Raw genomic sequence first — 21348 nt, 5'->3', positions numbered from 1 at the left:
AATCGCGTCTTATGCCTAAGTATCTCATTTGGGATGAAAATCAGATCAAAACGTAGTTCGACTAACTACGGGGTAAGGGTTGTGTTTCGGGGTGAACGACGTTACTACGCAATCTACCAGATGCTCGACCTTTGGAGACTTACTCGCCTGTAGTAGAAGGAGATAACGTGTTCTTAGGAGAAGAAAAATCAATGAGTTTGGGGTGTTTAGGGATGCTCATGCAAAAAGGCAGTCCTATATGAAGGAACCACGCTACCTTAGATGACATGCCACGAGAGGCTATATGAAACCTAAGAAATCGGTAACATGCGGGAAAAGTAAAGGGATCGAGAGATCTACCATACGGATAAAGATCCGAAGTAACAGCAATTAGATAAATAAGAAACCCAAAGACTCTTCCAAGCTAAACACCATCAAAGAAAGCGAGTCAGTACAGGTAATCGGAATAGACCTCCAGGTGGTACCCCACAAATAAAGTGGAACACCAGGCAAGCCATCTCTGCAAGAGTCATATGAGCTCTCACAAAATAAAACTCAACAAACAGGTTAGAGAAACAAGATAGGGTAATCAAGAGTTGCCCCCAAATCAAAATGTAACCACATGAATCATGCCATTAAAATTCACAAAAAGCTCACAAAAAGCAACCAAGGGTAGGAGGTCTAAACCTCTTGTCAAACACATGCATCAAAAGGGTATCAAATTCACCCATAATACCTCATACATTCAGAGTATTCAAATTAAAAGCATAGAGTAATGGGGATAAGGCAAACCTGACTGGAGAGATCGAATGAAATTGAATTGCCCGGTTGGGTTTGCAAAGCAATATGCGGGTTTATATGAGAGGGAATTGGTTCTTTGCCGATGAGTTTCCTTCAATCTCTGGAGGTTGCTCTGAACTCTGTTAGCTCTTCTCTCACTATCTTTTTCCCTGCCAGGGTAATAGGAATAGAATTGCCTTTTGTTTCACTGAAACTCTGAATTTATAACTTGATTTTTGTGGACCTGTGGGCTCAAATGAGAGAGGCCCAAGTCCAAAATTTTTCTGTTATATTTTATTTATTTATTCTTTTTTTTTCTTTTTCTTTTTTTTCGTTTTTCGTTCTTTTTTTTTAAACACGTGGGCTTCGCCTAGCGAGCATGACAGTTCAAGAAATTCCTCTGAGCGTAGGTGATTCTGGTGGCTTTTCTTGGGACTCGCTAGGCGACCTATTCTGCTCGCCTAGCGAGCATGACAGCTCATGAACAAACTTTTGCTCCTTCAAGATTAACGTTTTGACTGACGAATAGACCCCATTTGAACCTGTTGGAAGTATCTCAAGCCATTTCCTTGTGTTGACTGATCATCTAAATAGAACCCACAAAATGTCTTGGATGATACTCAAGCTTTAAACAAAAGATGTTAGTGACACATTTTTGTGCTTTTGGTTAGTAAACAAAAGTAAGAGAAACAATGATGTATAATTCAAGCATGCTTGGTGATCTCAAACCAATCACAAGGAGTCCCACCCAAAGGCAAAGGGAACCAAGATGCTAAAGATCCTTGAGGCAATGCAAATGCAATGTTATGATGCCATGAGGGATCTTAGGGTCAAAATTGGGGTCTTACAGATGCCCCTATTTAAGGTCATTCTACGCGGAGAAGTGAAGGTTAAAATCTTCGTCTCGACGGGGTAGAATGGGCTTAAATAATAACAAAGAGACGAATTTTGGTCCATAAGAGACCTTAGATGCAGATGTAGGTATGAAAAATGGTAGCACTCTGTGGAGATATGTGTCCACAAAAGCAAAGAAATCAGAAGCCACTGATAATCCATATGAGCAATTCACTCCATGGGACCAAGACCCTGGGGACTCTCCTGGGGATAGAAAAGGGATAAAAATGCGCGAGCAGGTCACGACTCAAAGCATGGGGAACAGAATTCCAAAGGGAAAAGATCCAATGGAAAGACTCGAGCTGACTCGAAGATGCATGTATTGGGGAATATGCCAATACAGCAAAAAACTATCCACAGCGGATACTTCGGATAAAATCCGGATGAAAACAATCCAGTAAGGGACTTCGCTGGGGATGTCCACAAGGACACTCCTGGGGAAGCAGCGGGACGAGGTATTACCGGTTACTGGGTAATAAGCTCAAGGAGACATGTGATCTGAACGCCAGGTATGAGGGTGAGAGATACAACATGCTCGGGAAGAATGAATATCTAAGACCGGTATAAGGGTGAGAGATATCAAAACTTCAAAACGTCTGAGGAAAACCAAAAAGGTATATTTCAACTCAGGAACTCTGACTCCACAGGGGACAAAAAGTCATAATAGGGAGCAGAGAGGAAGGAACACCAGGGATACCGGTTACTGGGCATATAATAGGTGACCAACCAAGACGTGAATTGGGGAATATTCCCAAGACACTCATCATCCACAAGAGGGCTAAAAAGCAAACTCGATTACAGGATGGATATTCGACTCCACAAAGGGGATACGAATCTTACTCAACTGGGGAAGAACAAAAGGCTTCAGACCCGAGAGTGCATGAGATATACTATCTATTACCGTCAGAACGTAGATAATATACTCGCATGGGCGATCATCCACAATCGGTTACTGGGTTAATAAAGGATAAATCGACCGAAAAGAAAAGGCATCGGGATACCGAAACTAGGTATATAATGATGACCAATTCAGGGGAGAAACAATCATTACCAACAACAACAAGGTAGACGAGAGATGACCCGCTGGGGATAAATTGCGTAATCAAGGAAATTATCCAAGGAGATGAGGGGATATCATCACCGAATATTGGATGAAGATATCTGTCACCAATTAAAGATGAGCAAAAATAGTTACTCTGCAAAAAGGGAAGAAATAGGGTTTACAACTACCGGTATGAGGGTAGAGAAACACAGACTCCGTCGGGGATAATAATTACTAATTATTGAGCAATTATTCATTTACCACGGGGAAACAGGAAAAGAGTCTCAAGAGACAGATCTAGGATCAAACTAGATAGGCACACCAAATCAAGACTTGTCCCGGTGAGGATATAACTCAATGGGGAAAACCATCCCAGTATATGTGTTGGGAAAGAACAAAAACAATCAACATCCACGAGGATATAACGCGGTGGGGAATATGGAAGAAAGGATAGACACTTTCTACTTATGGAGCTGACTCTATATGGAGAGATCAGACACACACATCTGCTCGGGGAAGTATATCACCAAATAGCAGGAGACAGCAAACAACAATATATGGCAAAGAATGCAACATGAATATCTGAATGTTATAATTATGCATGAATATGCGTGGTTTATGTATGATGTTTGCTGACAGACAGACATATCTAACACAACCAGGTCCAGGAATCAACCACCCGGTACTACATCTCAAGAGAGAAAGCCAAGTTCACCGGGGAGTATCCAATCTGCTGGGGATCAGAGATACCAGGAAGCAAAGAACTCTGCAAGGGATGAATCATCAATCATTCCAGCTAGGGACGAGAGTTATCACAGACAAGGTCCACCACACCAACAATTCTATTGGGGAATCTATCCGAGGAGATAAAGGATTTATCGGGATCAACCACCAAATACCGCTCTTGCCCAAAGAGATCCAAGCTGATGAGGAAGAAAGATTGCTACTCTGCTGAAGGGAAGAGAGGTGACTCTCAACAAGCAACCCACTTGGTAGGATAAACCACAAGGGGTTCCGGAGGGAGGAGATACAGTCATGCCAGGAATATGGACAAAAATCTTACCCTGTTGGGGATCGTACCACCCTTGGGAGAGCACTGAGGATCTTCTAAGTATCCTTTGGTCATTGTGAATGTTCACTTTGTTTAAAAACAAATTATAAAAAATTTGATCGTTTAAAACAATGATATTTTCTTAATCAAAACGTGCAAAACATTTGTTGAATATAAACAGATAAGAGTGCCAATAATTGGATAAAAGGCTCAAATTTATTTGATAGAATGGTAGTCTGCGAATGGCAAGACTCCATAGATCTTCACAAATTTGAAATTGGTGATATATATTGGAAAAGGGCTACATTGAACATAATGACCATTTCTCCAGCAATTCTGAATCCGATGTATTTGAAGCTTTGGTTGATAATGAGCAAGGATCTCTGACGGACGACAGTTGTAGAACAAAGTCTTGTCAGGATGCAGTTACTTGCCAAATCCCTAATTTTTGCCTAGATTGCCCCAGGATGACGTACTCAATCTAGCGGGATACCTATATTCATTTTTCATGTCTCTAACTTTTGCCTGGACCGCCCTTTCGGGTTTTCAATCCACCGAGACGCTCATTTTTGCCTAAGCCGCCCTTTCGGGTTTTCAAGTTAGCGAGCTATTCAGTTTTTTTTAGGTGAAGTATTTCTTGACTGCATCTGAATTCACAGGACGAGTGAAATCCTCCCCATCCATAGTTGTAAGTATCAAAGCACCGCCTGAAAAGGCTCTCTTAACAACATACGGACCCTCATAGTTTGGAGTCCACTTGCCCCTGGAATCGAGCGCTAAAGACAAGACTTTCTTGAGCACGAGGTCACCTTCTCGGAACACACGAGGCTTGACCTTCTTATCAAAAGCTTTCTTCATTCTCTGCTGATATAACTGACCATGGCACATGGCACTCAATCTCTTTTCTTCTATCAAATTCAACTGGTCATAACGACTCTGAACCCATTCAGCATCAGTCAACTTGGCTTCCATCAAGACTCTCATCGATGGGATCTCCACCTCTACTGGGAGCACAGCCTCCGATCTTGACTTAGCGATCATATCGTCAACGTACACCTCAATCTCCTTGTGCATCATATCATGAAACAAGGTGGTCATAGCTCGTTGATACGTGGCTCCGGCATTCTTCAAACTGAAGGGCATCACTCGATAACAGAATGTTCCCCAAGGTGTGATGAATGTTGTCTTCTCCATATCCTCGGGTGCCATTTTAATCTGATTATATCCGGAAAATCCATCCATAAACGAGAAGACTTTGAATTTAGCTGTATTGTCTACCAACATATCAATATGTGGTAGAGGGAAATCATCTTTCGGACTAACTTTATTCAAGTCTCTATAGTCCACTCACATCCGGACTTTTCCATCTTTCTTAGGCACGGGCACAATATTGGCCACCCATTGAGGATATATAGAAGTCACCAGGAACCCCACATCAATTTGCTTCTGAACTTCCTCTTTGATCTTCACTGCCATATCAGGATGAGTTCTTATGAGCTTCTGCTTTACAGGCATGCACTCAGGCTTTAGAGGTAGGAAATGTTGCACAATATCAGTATCTAGACCATGCATGTCTTCATATGACCAGGAAAAGACGTCAACATATTCTTGTAGCAACTTAATCAACCCCTTCTTAACAGATTCTTCCAGAAGTGCCTCAATCTTTACCTCTCGCACACAATCTTCAGACCCCAAGTTGAATGTTTCCAGATTCTCAAGATATGGCTGAATGATCTTCTCTTCATGCTCAAGTAGACGGGTAATCTCGTCAGGAATCTCTTCAACATCATCTTCCTCTGCCTCAAATACAGGGAATTCAAAATTGGGAGATGGTGTTGGGTCATTATGTTCAATGGGTTTAGAAATCAACCTGCATAATGTTTTTGGATATGAAAAGATTTAGAATTGAAACAAGGCAAATCATTATGCAGATGAAAAGATTGATTTTATTCCATTTTGAGGTTTTATGTGATCACCAATTTCATGCAAAAGCGAAAAGGGAAAATAAATGGAAAAACAAACATTTAACATGAATTTATTGAATGAAAATATCATTGTACTTATGTTGCCAACAATGTTATCACTCCTCCTTTTGGCATGGGAGAAGGGTTTTTAAACAAAGTGATTATTACGTTAACTTATGGACAACTGTTGGAATATCCACAGCGACCCAATTGTTGTAGACCCCTCCAGGGATGATGAAATTGCCAGAATTCTTTGTATCTTCTTCTAAAACGGCAGCAGCCTCCTCATCTAGACCAGTGTGGATGAAACCTCCACTCTTGAATAACCCTTGCTTGTTGAAAGTACCAGAAGAAAAACCTGTGCCAGCCCGGGACTCGTTGTCTTCTAACTCAATCATTTTTCCTAAACCAGTGGTTGCACCACGCTCAATGGCCAACTTTGCATCTTTGTAGGAAGCAAATGAAGGAGTTCTCTTCTCAATAGGCTCAGCTATAGATAAAGCTTGGAAAGGAGTTCTAATTTCAACCTCAGCATCTATATAAGAGAAGGAAGACAAATGGCTAACCAGGAGAGCCCTTTCTCCCCCTACCACCACCAGCTTCTTGTTTTTCACGAATTCCAATTTCTGGTGTAGGGTGGATGTCACGGCGCCTGTCTCGTGAATCCATGGTCTGCCCAAAAGACAACTATACGATGGGTGAATATCCATAACCTGGAAGGTAATTTGGAAATCACTTGGTCCAATCTTGATTGGGAGATCAACTTCCCCAATCACAGTTTTACGAGACCCATCGAAAGCCTTCACAACCACTCCACTCTGCCTCATGGGCTCACGGTTCTCTTGCTCTAAGTGATCCATTAGTCTTGGAATGTTGGCTCTAGTGTAGTACCGATGAGTCAGCTTGTCTTCAAAATAAATGAAGGACACAGAGTTAGACCACAGGGCAAGGGACCGGAAACAAAACCTGCTTATGCATATGATGCATGCAATGTTTGTGCATATGATTTGTTTTTTATTTCAAAGGAACTTTAGAGTTTTATTTTCAAATTTTGGAAATATTAAGCATTTTATCACATATGGAAATATCTCATCAAATAATATCAGGGAAAAGAAGTGCAGCATCGTCAATCATATACAAGAGAAAAGGAAAATAATCGTCCTATGGATCCCTAGAAACAATCATCTAAAGCTCGAGACACCGGAAGATAAGATGCACGAAGCCTCTTCACCTCCCTCTCGTAGGTTGCCTCCATATCGGCCTTCTCTTTGGCGAGTCGATCATACTTCCTCTTCCAGAACTTAGAAGACTGAGGAAGTAGAGAAGTCCATACGTCATCAGGGTCATCAATAACCTGATGCTCAAGAAACTCAATCAACGCATCCTTCTCCTTAATCTGCTGAAGCAACTCTTCACGTTCACGGATCCAGGCACGTGAACAGTCTTCGTCTCTCAACTCCTCTACTCCTTGATTAGGTAGGGTTGAGGGTCCAACCATAACCATAGGTGTAGGTCTCGGATACTCGTAAGGCATGAGATACTCAGACGCCCTCTTCCTAACCCAAACAGTGTAAGGCTCCAAAGCGATGCAATTCTTAGGACCCAACTTTTTCCTTCCTTTCCTATGAATCTTGCGCCAAGCGCGGACCATCCTAGCTTTCAAGCCTTGGGGATCTTTACCATCCTGAAAGAATACACCCTCTAATAGAACGTTATTGGGTTTATCCTTTAAGGGGAACCCAAGCTGACGACGTGCCAAAATAGGATTGTAGTTAATCCCACCACATGTACCAAGAAGAGGTACATTGGAGAATTCGCCACAAGAGTCAATAATCTGCACACCATCATACACACGGTTATACCAAGAGATATCATCATTAGTGAGAGACATAAGTCTCGTGGACCACCGTAGACATTCCTTGTTCTCCTTGAAAGCGACCGTCTGAGGTAAGTGAGAAATAAACCACTTATACAACAGAGGCAAACAACACACAATCGCGCCACCACCCTTTGCATTCCTCATATGCAAAGAGAAGTAGGTATCGCCCAATAGAGTCGGAACAGAATTAAGAGTAGAGAAGATCCTAATAGCGTTCACATCCACAAACTTGTCGATATTGGGGAACAATACAAATCCATAGATGAGAAGTACAAATATGGCTTCAAAGGCATCCTCACTCATGGCCTTCCCATATATAATAGCTTGAGCAATGAGGAACTCAGAAGGGAGACCTTGAATTCCACCTTTGGTAGTCATATGAGCACCAACCAGAGAATCATCTATGTGTAACATGTCTGCTATCTCTTGAGAAGTGGGAACCCTTTCCAAGCCACTGAATGGCAACTGATCTAGAACAGGTATACCCACAAGATAAGCATACTCCTCAAGTGTAGGCAAAAGCTGAAAATCCAGAAACGTGAAGCAACGGTACAAAGGATCGTAAAACTGTACCAATACACTCATCAACCCTTCATCCACCTGAGTAGTTAGAAGAGGAAGAAGCTTCCCAAAACGAGCTTTAAAACCTAAGGGATCTAATACATAAGATGTCAAATTCCTTAACTCTTTCAAGTCTGGTTGTCTGAAACTGTACTTCTTTGTATTCCTTCTTTGTCTTTCCATGTCTGATAATTTTGCAAATAGACCTCTTAAGTTCCTTGAAATTTTTCTTATTTATTGATGATATGGATGCAAATGGGTGCATGAATGCATGAATGCAACAATCACACTCAAGGATCAAGCAAAGCACACCAAACAAAGGTCATGGGATGGATCGTGTTATCCTTAATATCAATCATCCATTTTGGTGGATTATGGTTTACACCTTATCAACACCCAAGTTCCATTGATATTAAGGATTCATGAACGGATCAACCATGAATCAAGGGTTTGTTGTAAGTCACGAGCATGGAGTTAGGTTAAGAACCACCCAAAGGGAGTGTACTAGGGTTTAAACCTGCCAAACATGTTCTACAAGAGGTTCCCATAGTCATCATCCCATCTTTTGGATATTATCGGAGAAACGACTACTCGTATTCCAAAAATATTCTCAAGAGAGACTCTTATGAGTGTAGTATCGCGTAACAATCGTATCAAATCTTACACTTAAACGACTTTCGCACTACATCCTAAGAATAGGCCAAGATGGGTTTGGTAAACTAAGGTCCTTGGCTTCTAAGGTCTATATTGGAAAAAGTAATGTCTAACCACAACTTCTTGTGTGACATTATTGATCCCAACATGACCTCCACCAAGTGAATGGGCTTGCAAGTCAACTTGCTAAGGAATAACTCCACACAAGTCGACAAGACTATGCCATTCTCCTATCCTAAGTGCACTCGAGTTCGAGTATAGAACTCATCTCACAAAGATCACCAAGCATACAAGGAATTAATATCAAGCAATTCAATCATTACATACAATACAGTAATCCCAAATTGCACAAAAATATGTCACGAAACAAATACAATACAACAAGCATGAAAAGTCGGCAAAACCCACTAGGCAAATACACGTCCCCAGCAGAGTCGCCACTTTTCTGTAGCGGGGTATTCGTTACCACTAGAGATATTGACTAAATCCAAGGTAAACCATACAAGTCGAGTCGCCACCGCACTTCTATTTATCCAAAGGAATGGTTAGAAAGCGAACAAAAACCTAAAAGTTTTATCGAATCAAAAACTAGTAAAAATGTCAGAGATCTGGGTAAGGGGGTTGGTTATGCAATGGGAAGGTATTAGGCACCCAAAGCATCCTAGGTACTCCTAGGGAGCCCTTTTCACATTTGTTGCAAAGGTTTTTGTTTTTTTTTGTAAAAATTTATTTGTGCAAACATGATTGAAGGGATAAGAAAAGTGTGTATGTTTATCTAATGTACTACTTACTAAAAGAAGGGTCAAAAGAAAATGACTCGCACGGATGTCGCATCCACTGCATACGTATCTCATTCGAATCTGAGAATCAGAGTCTTCGTAGCTCCGCTACCTATGGGTTAAAGAGGACTGTGCTCGCTAAGACATCGCGTCTTATGCCTACGTATCTTATCTGGGATGAAAATCAGATCAAAACGTAGTTCGACTAACTACGGGGTAAGGGTTGTGTTTCAGGGTGAACGACGTTACTACGCAATCTACCGGATGCTCGACCTTTGGAGACTTACTCGCCTGTAGTAGAAGGAGATAACGTGTTCTTAGGAGAAGAAAAATCAATGAGTTTGGGGTGTTTAGGGATGCTCATGCAAAAAGGCAGTCCTATATGAAGGAACCGCGCTACCTTAGATGACATGCCACGAGAGACTATACGAAACCTAAGAAATCGGTAACATGCGGGAAAAGTAAAGGGATCGAGAGATCTACCGTACGGATAAAGATCCGAAGTAACAGCAATTAGATAAATAAGAAACCCAAAGACTCTTCCAAGCTAAACACCATCAAAGAAAGAGAGTCAGTACAGGTAATCGGAATAGACCTCCAGGTGGTACCCCACAAATAAAGTGGAACACCAGGCAAGCCATCTCTGCAAGAGTCATATGAGCCCTCACAAAACAAAACTCAACAAACAGGTTAGAGAAACAAGATAGGGTAATCAAGAGTTGCCCCCAAATCAAAATGTAACCACATGAATCATGCCATTAAAATTCACAAAAAGCTCACAAAAAGCAACCAAGGGTAGGAGGTCTAAACCTCTTGTCAAACACATGCATCAAAAGGGTATCAAATTCACCCATAATACCTCATACATTCAGAGTATTCAAATTAAAAGCATAGAGTAATGGGGATAAGGCAAACCTGACTGGAGAGATCGAATGAAATTGAATTGCCCGGTTGGGTTTGCAAAGCAATCTGAGGGTTTATATGAGAGGGAATTGGTTCTTTGCCGATGAGTTCCCTTCAGTCTCTGGAGGTTGCTCTGAACTCTGTTAGCTCTTCTCTCACTATCTTTTTCCCTGCCAGGGTAATAGGAATAGAATTGTCTTTTGTTTCACTGAAACTCTGAATTTATAACCTGATTTTTGTGGACCTGTGGGCTCAAATGAGAGAGACCCAAGTCCAAAATTTTTCTGTTATATTTTATTTATTTATTTATTTATTCATTTATTATTATTATTTTTTTTTCGTTTTTTTTTTTCGTTTTTCGTTCTTTTTTTTTTTAAACACGTGGGCTTCACCTAGCGAGCATGACAGTTCAAGAAATTCCTCTGAGCGTAGGTGATTCTGGTGGCTTTTCTTGGGACTCGCTAGGCGACCCATTCTGCTCGCCTAGCAAGCATGACAGCTCATGAGCAAACTTTTGCTCCTTCAAGATTAACGTTTTGACTGACGAAGAGACCCCATTTGAACCTGTTGGAAGTATCTCAAGCCATTCTCTTGTGTTGACTGATCATCTAAATAGAACCCACAAAGTGTCTTGGATGATACTCAAGCTTCAAACAAAAGATGTTAGTGACACATTTTTATGCTTTTGGGTAGTAAACAAAAGTAAGAGAAACAATGATGTATAATTCAAGCATGCTTGGTGATCTCAAACCAATCACAAGGAGTCCCACCCAAAGGCAAAGGGAACCAAGATGCTAAAGATCCTTGAGGCAATGCAAATGCAATGTTATGATGCCATGAGGGATATTAGGGTCAAAATTGGGGTCTTACAATGCCCTACTGTCACAACTCAAAAAATGCGATCCCTCGCGATGGACGCGAAAAATATTGTTCGAACAAAGTTGCCACCGAACTTTATTTATCCCAATCAAGGAATAGGAAAATATCGATAAAACCTTTGAAGAAATGAATAATGGTCGTCGCAACCATATTCGGGTTCGGGAGTCGATTACGCAAGGGGAAGGTATTAGCACCCCTCACGTCCGTTGTACTCAAGGGGAACCTTTTAGTCTAATTTGCTATTTGAATGTTAGTTGATTGTTATTCGCTTTCTTCGAGTGATTAAAGTAGATAATAGATATGGATGAAGACATAAGAAGGAGAAAGGGGAGGTTTTTATTAGTGTGCTCGTGAAGATACATCAATCTCCTGCCTACGTATCCTTATGGTGCAATAAGGAAATAAGAGTATTCATAGTTCGGAGACTACAATTTGGTGGGTGTCTTTTAATGAACGACTGTTTATATCGCGTTCTAAAGGCTAAACGGTGGCTTGTCTACTCTCGGCGGAGGCTTAAGCACTAGTTTGTTGTGCGCATTAGAAAGGATTAACAATGTTCTTTTTGAAAAGAATTTTAGTCACTCGGGGGTGACAAGTTGAATTGATGTGTTTGATTGGTTTTGATCGCACAGGGGCGAGAAATTAAGTTTAGTATGTTTAAGATATTTTTTGAAGAACAACAAAAGACTGAGCAATATGGTGCACACCACTCTTTCAATTCTTTTGAGGGGTAATAAGGCGATCACCTTCTACTCCTTTTTTCGTTCGAATTATTTTTAAAAGTTTGTTTGCGGAAGTCGAATATGCACGGTGATGAGGCATGCGCCTCCCACTTTCTTATTCAAGGAATAATGAGGCGAGCGCTACTCATTCCTTTATCCAATGTTTATTTAATGTGTTTTAATCGGAAGTTAATAACTTGAGCAATATGGAGAGCGTCAATCATTCAATTATTAAAGAGATGGTGAGGCGAACGCCTCCCAATCTTCTTCATTTGAGGTTTAAATTGTAAAAGATATGTTCTTAAGTATTATAATTGGTTCGGAAAAAATAATTTCAAGTTTTTAAGATCACGGCTTTAATCGGAAATCGATAATTTGAGTAATATGGTGAGCGCCAATCATTCAATTATTCGAGAGTTGGTGAGGCGAATGCCTCCCATCCTTTTATTATCTGAAATTTAAAATTAGGAGGTTTAGCAATTGTGTTAATTTGAAAGAAATGATTTGAATATTGTGGTTTGAGGTTTTAATTTGATTATAATTAATCGGACGACAATATTCGAGCAATGTGGCGTACACCAATCGTTCTACTAATTGAGAAATAGCAAAGCGGACGCCTCCTATATTCTTTTTTCATCCCAAATTTAAATTATATATAAATACTCTTTAAAAATTTAGTTGTTCAAAAAATGATTTGAAATTGCCATAGTGATCAATATAGAAATTTTAATAATAAAAAAAAATCAAATGAATCATTTAATTGATATAACCAAAATTAATTATCAAGTCTATTTGATTAAATCAAACACTTAATATAATTAAAATTAATTATCAACATTAACTACTCTAAATAAATTCTTAATTGAAAATATAGTTTAATAAAAAAAAGATTGTAAACTTATTTACAATATTTATAAATTATATGGGTGACATGGTTAACTATTCTAAAAACCAGGGTCTCACTATTAAACCTATTCCAAGAATAACAATATGTAATGGAGGCCCAATCTAAGAACTGGAATTAACATAACCTGTATCCTCATGATAACTTGAATTTAGATTTTAGTTCCAAAATAACAATAATTTCAAAATGATAGCAACCATCATAAAGACTGAAAAAATAGTAATCTCGTCAATAATAGCCAAAACGCAGACCATGATTATAAACTTTCTAGATTTCTGATAAACATAACCGACGTCTTTCGTCAACAATGCCACGAGTTTACTTTCGTATATGAATTTCTTTTAGTGAACAAAACTTATAAGCAAACATATGGTCTATTATACAACAACAACAACCCCAAAAATTTAAGACAGGAACATTCCAAGAGCATAATATTTACGAATTTATAACGGCATCAATGGTCACAACATGAAACAACAACAATGTCCTGAGGCCAAATTCACATAAAATCATACATTTAACAAACGATCTTAATAACTCAGTCATGGAATTCAAACATCGTTACCGTAAACGTTGTTGAATTTGTGTCGCTGAAATGGAACATCGACACGAGGTCGTTGCTTGTTGGCTTTTGACTGTCGAAGCAGGCGGTGGGTTCCCAAGCCAATCCATAACTTTGGTCCAAACTTGCATATCCTCGTTTCGATTTCCGCCCCTTAAACTTTGCGAGACTGAAATCGGCGAAGCGATTCAACCTGTAAAATAAAAACCAACTTGTAACCCAGATTAAATATTTAAACAACAACCAACTATGACATCTCACAAAAGGTTGGTAGCGAGTCAGTTGATGCCCTTGCTTCTTAAGAATGACATCAACAAATTATATGCCTATCCTTTCTATCTGAATTGCCAACCGAAGGATGCTAGTGATAAGTTATCAATCATGGCTCCCTGTCTCGTCAAGGGTGAGCGAAGGCGAGGTTGTGGGAAGGCCGTTTGCGCGGAGGTTCGGCGGGGAGTCTGTTTGTTAAACGGAGAAACATTGGATAGATCGGTGGGTTGCGGTGTTGGTGATGGATTTTTCGTGATTTGGTAAGGAAAAATAAAAAAAGTAAGGTGGTGGTGGCCGTGATGATTCCGGTGATGAGGGTGATTTATTGAGTGAAGAGTGGTGAAGAGGAAAAGCTGAAAAGCTTTTTCTTCTTCTCTGTTTTCTTTTCGAGAGAGGTGAGAGAGAAGAGAGGTGAGTGATGTGAGGTTCTAGGTTGGTATGAGTGGGTTTACAGCTGTTGGAAGAGGATGGACCAATTTCTAAGTGGAGGTCCCAATAGAAAATGTGAGCGTCCCCTTTTATACAGTGAAGTTGGTTTTTATATAGGAATCTCAAAGTTTTCTTTTTGGATCTCCTCTCCTCCTCACGTGAATGGATTCTATTGTCCGTTAGTGAGTTGTCACAAAGAAGTGTGCCTTAGTGGTCCTCCACTCAATTCGTTTTCAGTGGGGTGAGCCAAGGGATTTCAATTGGTCCCCCAATTGTACTGTCTACATGGCCTCCATGAATTGGTTGGAGAAAGATATATATTTTTTGATTTTCTTGGTTAAACAAATAAAATAGAAATGTTAATTTATGGTTGGTTACCAAAGAAAGTGAGGATAATGCACGTGAATCTTTGGTTAAATTCAAATCGACTATCAAGATTAAATCGAATAAATGTACCTAATTTTAAAATGTCAAAATTGCCCATTTTAGACGATTTAATTGATTAAAAAAACAATTTAAATCAAATAAAGTTCACAACTTCTAAATTACTATGATAAAAATAAAATAAAGACATGGAAATTCCTATTTATTTAATTTCAATACTTTGGCGAAAGGATAAAATTAAAATGACTAGGAATGAATAAAAGTCGGGCGAAAATTTGCTCGAAAAATTAAATCGGTCACACTAAAATGATCATCACAAAATATACTTATTGAAAAAATATAGCGTTTCTTTTAATTTCAAAATAAATTTTCCCCGGTTAAAAAGCTCAGACGGGTCAAAACGCAGCCGAAACAGTCGCTAAAAAATATAACGAGCACACCAGGTTAAACTACGTGAACTGTAGATGAATAATACTGGCGTCTGCAATTTTAATTTTGAAACTTTTTACCCACTGATTTTGCACGTATATGAGAAATGGTTTAACCGATTTGTCTGTATTTTCAATAATTCATTCCGACCAATATTGTAGGTGTTATTCATGATGTAATGCATGTCATGTTGTGCATATGATGCAAAATGAAAATGAAATCAAATTTACGAAAATTTAAAATGCCTGGACAAAATTGGGGTATGACAGCTGCCCCTATTTAATTAACTTGAACTAGAAGGTAAGAATGACAACGGTCTTCATACATTCGTGATGGAAGGTAATTAAATACGAAAAGATTCAAATTTTGTCCTTTGAAATGCAATGGAGAAATGTAGAAAGAACATGCAACGAATTCTAACAGCAACAAGGTATTGGGGTAGGATATCCGACCAATGCCAACCCTCGAGTCGACACTTAAATCTTGCGAAGGTCGTTATTTGATGTAAAGGCAAATGCGGGACTAAATATTGAAAAGTTTTCTGGAACCAAAAGGATGACAGTACAAATTGCCACCACCAAAAGGATGATAGTAATTCACCACGATTTCCAGGATTGTCATCACCAAAAGGATGATGGATGAACCAAGCTTCAAAGGTAGTCATCACCAAAAGGACGATGGTAAGATTAATAACCAAACTTGCTGTCACCTAAAATGAGATGAAAATCAGACGTGATAAAATCCAAAAATTTCCATCACCAAAAGGATGATGTCCATCGCCAAAAGGATGATGGTTATCATGATAAAGCTTTCCACTACCGAAAAGATACTAGCAGGACTACCACCAAAAGGATGATAGTTAACTCAATCAACTTCAAAGATCGCTGTCACCAAAAGGATGAAGGTACGAACAACAACAGAACTCGTTATCACCAAAAGGATGATAATAAGTCAACAATCATCATCACCGAAGGGATGAAGGTGAAATCAATAACAAAACTTGTTATCACCAAAAGGATGATAATAATTCAACATAAACTCAACGATCACCATCACCAAAACGATGAAGGTAAGATTAAAACAAAAGTTTGTTACCACCAAAAGGATGATAATAAGTCAACGATCACCATCACCAAAGGGATGAAGGTAAGGTTAAACAACAAGACTTGTTACCACCAAAAGGATGATAATAAGTCAACGATCACCATCACCAAAAGGATGAAGGTATTATCAAACAACAAAACTTGTTATCATCAAAAGGATGATAATAAGTCACAATAACTCAAACGATCACCGTCACCAAAAGGATGAGGGTAAGATAAAAAAAAAACTTGTTACCACCCAAAAGGATGATGATAAGTCAATAATTCAAATGATCACCATCACCAAAAGGATGAAGGTAAGATCAGAACAAAAACTTGTTATCACCAAAAGGATGATAATAAGTCAATAACCTCAATGATTACTGTCACCAAAAGGATGAGGGTAAGATCGACACAAAACTTGTTACCACTAAAAGGATGATAATAAGTCGATAGTCACCATCACCAAAAGGATGAAGGTACTACCAAATGACAGAACTTGTTACCACCAAAAGGATGATAATAAGTCAACAATATTAAATGATCACCATCACCAAAAGGATGACGGTAAGATCAAGACAAAAACTTGTTACCACCAAAAGGATGGTAATAAGTCGATAATCACCATCACCAAAAGGATGAAGGTGAGATCATAACTTCGAAACTTGTTACCACCAAAAGGATGATAATGAGTTATAATAACTTCAAATATCACTGACACCAAAAGGATGACAGTGAGATTGAACTCTCCCAATGTCACAATCACCGAAAGGATGATAGCTTAAATCGAACTTTATAATCTCTATCACCAAAAGGATGATATTTAGATCGAACTGGACGCCATCATCAAAAGGATGACGATAAGACATAATAACAGAGATCACCATCAGCAAAAGGATGATGGTGGAACCAAAATGACAAGGATCCCTATCACCACAAGGATCGTCGACACCAAAAGGATGACAGTAAGCTGTAATAATTGCAGAGGTCGCCATTCACCAAAAGGATGAAGGTTAGGCCAAAACTTCAAGGATCATTGACATCAAAAGGAGGACAGTAAGATCACAAATGTCAAAGATTTACCATTACCAAAAGGGTAGAGGTTATTGTAAACAGGACGATGATTATTATTCATCAAGGGACTTCCATCAAAAGGATGATAGTAAGAAAAACCATGTTGGAAAATCAGACTACCGACAGAAGTTCAAAAAATAGAACAAACCTGTTCGATAATATTGGAACATTACGGGGTAAGACTTGCTTGGGGGTATCGACAACAACAGGTTGCAGAAAGATATTCTCTGGAAAGATGTAATTTCCATCAATAAAAGGTTACAGGAAACAACTCATTGAGGAACGCTCAACGAGAAATAAGGTAGGTGTTTAAAGAAACATTGTTTGAGTTAGGTGAGGATAACATCTTATCAACAAAAGGTTGAAGGATGTAACTTAATAGGGGACGCCCAACAATACAAGGTTGGAACTTACTCAGAGAAAATAATCAATGACTCTACTGAGGGTTGGCCTAGATGCCTACGACTAAACCTTGGATCTTGATTCATGCTATATGCATGAATCTTATGTATGAGGTGATGCATGTGATGTATGTTTGTATGCAAAGGATGATTGGTTTATTTGGGACTGGCCTCCCTTTTCAAAGGCGGTGCATTTTCCGGAAACCAATGATGGTCGTATTTGTTTTTGTGTGGGTGCCATCAAGGTGGACTTTGGGTTTTTTGTAATTATCGATGTGGATTGGATTCTCGATTGGTGGAAGGATCTGACTTCCCGACACTCGGTAGTTGATGATGTGATGGACGCACAACGAATATGGATACTCCTGGTGCCCCGAGTTTGATTCCTTGCTATTATGTTGTGTTTTTTGTCTTTGAGAAGATCTCGATTCTTCTTCTGATGCGTCTGGCCAGCCTGTAAATGGGTATAGCGATGTGATCAACGCATGACGATTATGCCTTTGATATGTCCCATGGAATATTGCCCATATATGATGTTGTACTAGCATGAACCTTCAATGTTTTTGTTGTGAATTCAAGCAGTCACTAGTGTCTGACGCAATCTGCTTGACTGACTTGAAGATATGGAGGGAACTTGCCCCTTTCAACTTGTCTTGCCCCAGTCTGTAGGGTATTCAAAAGAATTCTCCTTGCAAAGAAACCTTAAGAGTGATTATCTCATGACATGGTCTGAGTCTATTTTTCCCAGCTCCTAAATCTTGCAAAGGTCTGCCCCTGATTAGCCTTTGAAGGACCTGCCTCAGATGGACTGAGTATTGAAGTGTTTTTTTCTCCCTGATCAACCGATGCTTGGAGACTTGTTTTACACTAACTACTTCTTAAGTCAACATAATCAAAAGATTCCATGCCCCGGATTCATAAGATTATGAGATGAGCTTGATTCGTGTTTGTAAGTCTGAAATCAGTCTAAGAGGGGGGTGAATTAGAAACCTTGAATTTTCTTGTTGTAAGGATTATTTTTCTGGTTTATAATGGTGTTTAGGAAAGTGGTAAAGTGCAGAAAAATAATTACACAGAGATTTATCTTGGTTCCCTTCACAATCCGAAGGTACATCCAGTCCCCTTTCCAACAAGAAAGAGATTTCCACTATTTGTTTGGACTTGTAAAATGATCAACAAAGACCACCAAGAACAAACTCTTGGATTTCCAACAAAGTCCACTTATGAGAACAATCCTCTCAAAGTGACTCTCTTGTTTCTAAACAACAAGGAAACCTTCTTAGTGATAAGAGAACAATCCTCTCCTATGCACCTCTTACTATCAAACAAGTAAGGATAAAACACTCACTATCTTAATTCCACTAATGCTGGAAAAATTAAGATGTGAAGAACAATAAGTGTATAATTTAAATGGAAGTTTGAATAATCTGGAAATATCTGCACATCAATCAAAGGATTGATCTTCTCCTTTTGGAATAATCAATCTCACAATGTTTATAGAAGTGTTCAAATGATGCATATGAATTTTGGACACTTATCTTTGAAAATAGTAAATAGAGAAAGATTGTGAAAATTAATTTTTTTAAGGAGGTGATTTGCAATCTGAAAAATTTTAGTTTAAATATCCTTCTATGAACCTCTTAAAATAGGTGCAAACAACCAATGGATGCCATGGTTCATAGAGAAGAAGCATGAATTGAAAATATGAAAAGTTGCAATTTTTCTACAAAAATTCCCAGTAGTAACCGGTTACCCAAATTGTGTTAACCGGTTACATTAATTGTAACGTTAAGAAAAATTCAAATTTTAAACTGTGTAACCGGTTACCATGAAAGTGTTAACCGGTTACATGCTAACAAAAACTGCCCAGAAATTGAATTTTGTTTCGGGTTAACCGGTTACCCCAAAAATGTTAACCGGTTACCACTATTGAAAAAAGGAAAAATTGAGAACTTTTAAAAGCTGTAACCATTTTGAAATACATTCTAAGTGTCCATATCATATTATGCATGCAACAATCAATTGAACACTTTATATATAAACATTAACTAAGATTAAATTCCAATACCTTTGTGGTCAATTTCTCGAGCGACTTTGAGCTATGTATGATTGAAACTTTGTGTGAATTTACTCTATTGAAGTCTTGATCCATCCTTTGATGGTTGACCTTGTACGTGCATCGTTGTCTTCATCAAAATACTCGAGAAGCCATGTCTTCACAGTGTTAGCACCAATGATCAAGTACCTCTTGAATTGCCCCTTGTTGGAATTTCCTTAATGTCAAGTACTGTCTTGCAGTTAAGAATTGTTCATTCAATAAATGGTGATTTTAATGCAATAATCATGCAAGTTTTGAAAAAAACAATCATTCATTTGGAGTATTGTGGTAGTGTGTGGCGGGTGGACCAAGAGTCCAAACGCGGTGCTGATTTTAGCTAACGTGTGAGTGATATAGTGAGAATAGAAAATTAACGAATCTCTAGGAGTCAGTTTACACAACCTTGTTGTAGTATGCTTTCAGAATAAACCCTACTTCAATTTTGTCTTTTAAAGGTTGTAACGTGGCTTGGCTCACGGTTATTGAAACAAAAGGATATAAGGCTCAAAGTTTATTTTAACCCACCCCTTCTTCATAATGATCTCCAATCCTATGTTCAGTTAATTCGACACATACTTTACTTTTATGAGAGTTCAGCAGTGTAAGATCTCTTGAAATGACAGTCATTTTATTTTGCTCTTCATGGTGTAAGACCCCAATTCCTAAGATCTCTCATGCAATTTCATCATAAGCATTAACATTGGGATCATACCTTGGCATCCTCCTTACCCCTCCTTCATTAGGTTTGTTTTAGGAGAGATCACCAAGAACTTTGTGATTATATCATACTTGTATTTTATCATTTCACTAACCAAAATACCAAAAATATGTCTTTGTATCTATCTAACTCTTTTGTAGGTAGGGCATGATCTCCTTGATTCATTGATCACATCTAGGGTTTGAGACCCTCATGAACAAAGATCACAATCAAGAATTGATTCAAGAATGGTTATGAGCATCATATATGAGTCCCAATGTTCTCTACATGTGATATTGATCAAGTTTGCTTCAAGAGTTTGAGGGTGATTTGCCTAGGAAACCCTAGTTTGACTGGGTATCTTGAGTAACTTCTCCAACAAGATATCTCACCTATTGATCAAATTTCTAAAGGGAAACTTAAAATTTCATTATCTTATGCATATATGATCTGCCATGAGCCAAGAAAGTCAAGAGAATTGGAAATTATCAAGTTGGTTGATGGTGGTTGGCCAAATGAATTCATCTGATCAAAACTCGGTCTCCCTAGACCCTATATCCTACACTTTTCACCATATGAAAATGATACCAAGAGAAAACTTACTCTAAATGACACTATAAGCAACTTTAATGTTGAGACCTAGAGCTATTTTTTCTTGGAAAATCATTTTCTATGTTGAAACATTATAGGTCATTTTGTCTAAACCCTAATTTGAAAGTCAACTTCCCAAGGCCATAACTTGCTCAATTTTTATGAGATGAAAGATTTCCAAGTTGCAAAATCAAATTCAATGTGTGTAATTCAACTTTGATATTTGGAGTGAGAGATAATTCAACTTCTTTGAACATGTGATATGAGGCTACATTATAGGTCACTTTTGACCTATACCATTGATCAAGTGATTTTGCCAAACTTCAAAAGTGCATAACTC

General features: G+C 38.7%; 1 long non-coding RNA gene across 1 annotated transcript; it reads right to left on the bottom strand.

The window, feature by feature from the left end:
* Nucleotides 1-13409: 13409 nt before the first annotated feature.
* LOC127097104 (uncharacterized) lies at nt 13410-14419 on the bottom strand. The gene is made up of 2 exons (XR_007792919.1): nt 13815-14419; nt 13410-13722 (listed from the first exon to the last, which is right to left on the bottom strand). It is a non-coding gene; the product is annotated as an uncharacterized LOC127097104 (long non-coding RNA).
* Nucleotides 14420-21348: the final 6929 nt, after the last annotated feature.

The sequence above is a fragment of the Lathyrus oleraceus genome, chromosome 6 (assembly GCF_024323335.1).
Source record: "Lathyrus oleraceus cultivar Zhongwan6 chromosome 6, CAAS_Psat_ZW6_1.0, whole genome shotgun sequence".
Classification (NCBI taxonomy): Eukaryota; Viridiplantae; Streptophyta; class Magnoliopsida; order Fabales; family Fabaceae; genus Lathyrus; species Lathyrus oleraceus.
The sequence above is the reverse complement of the archived record's forward strand: the minus strand, read 5'-3'. Positions and strand labels throughout refer to the sequence as shown.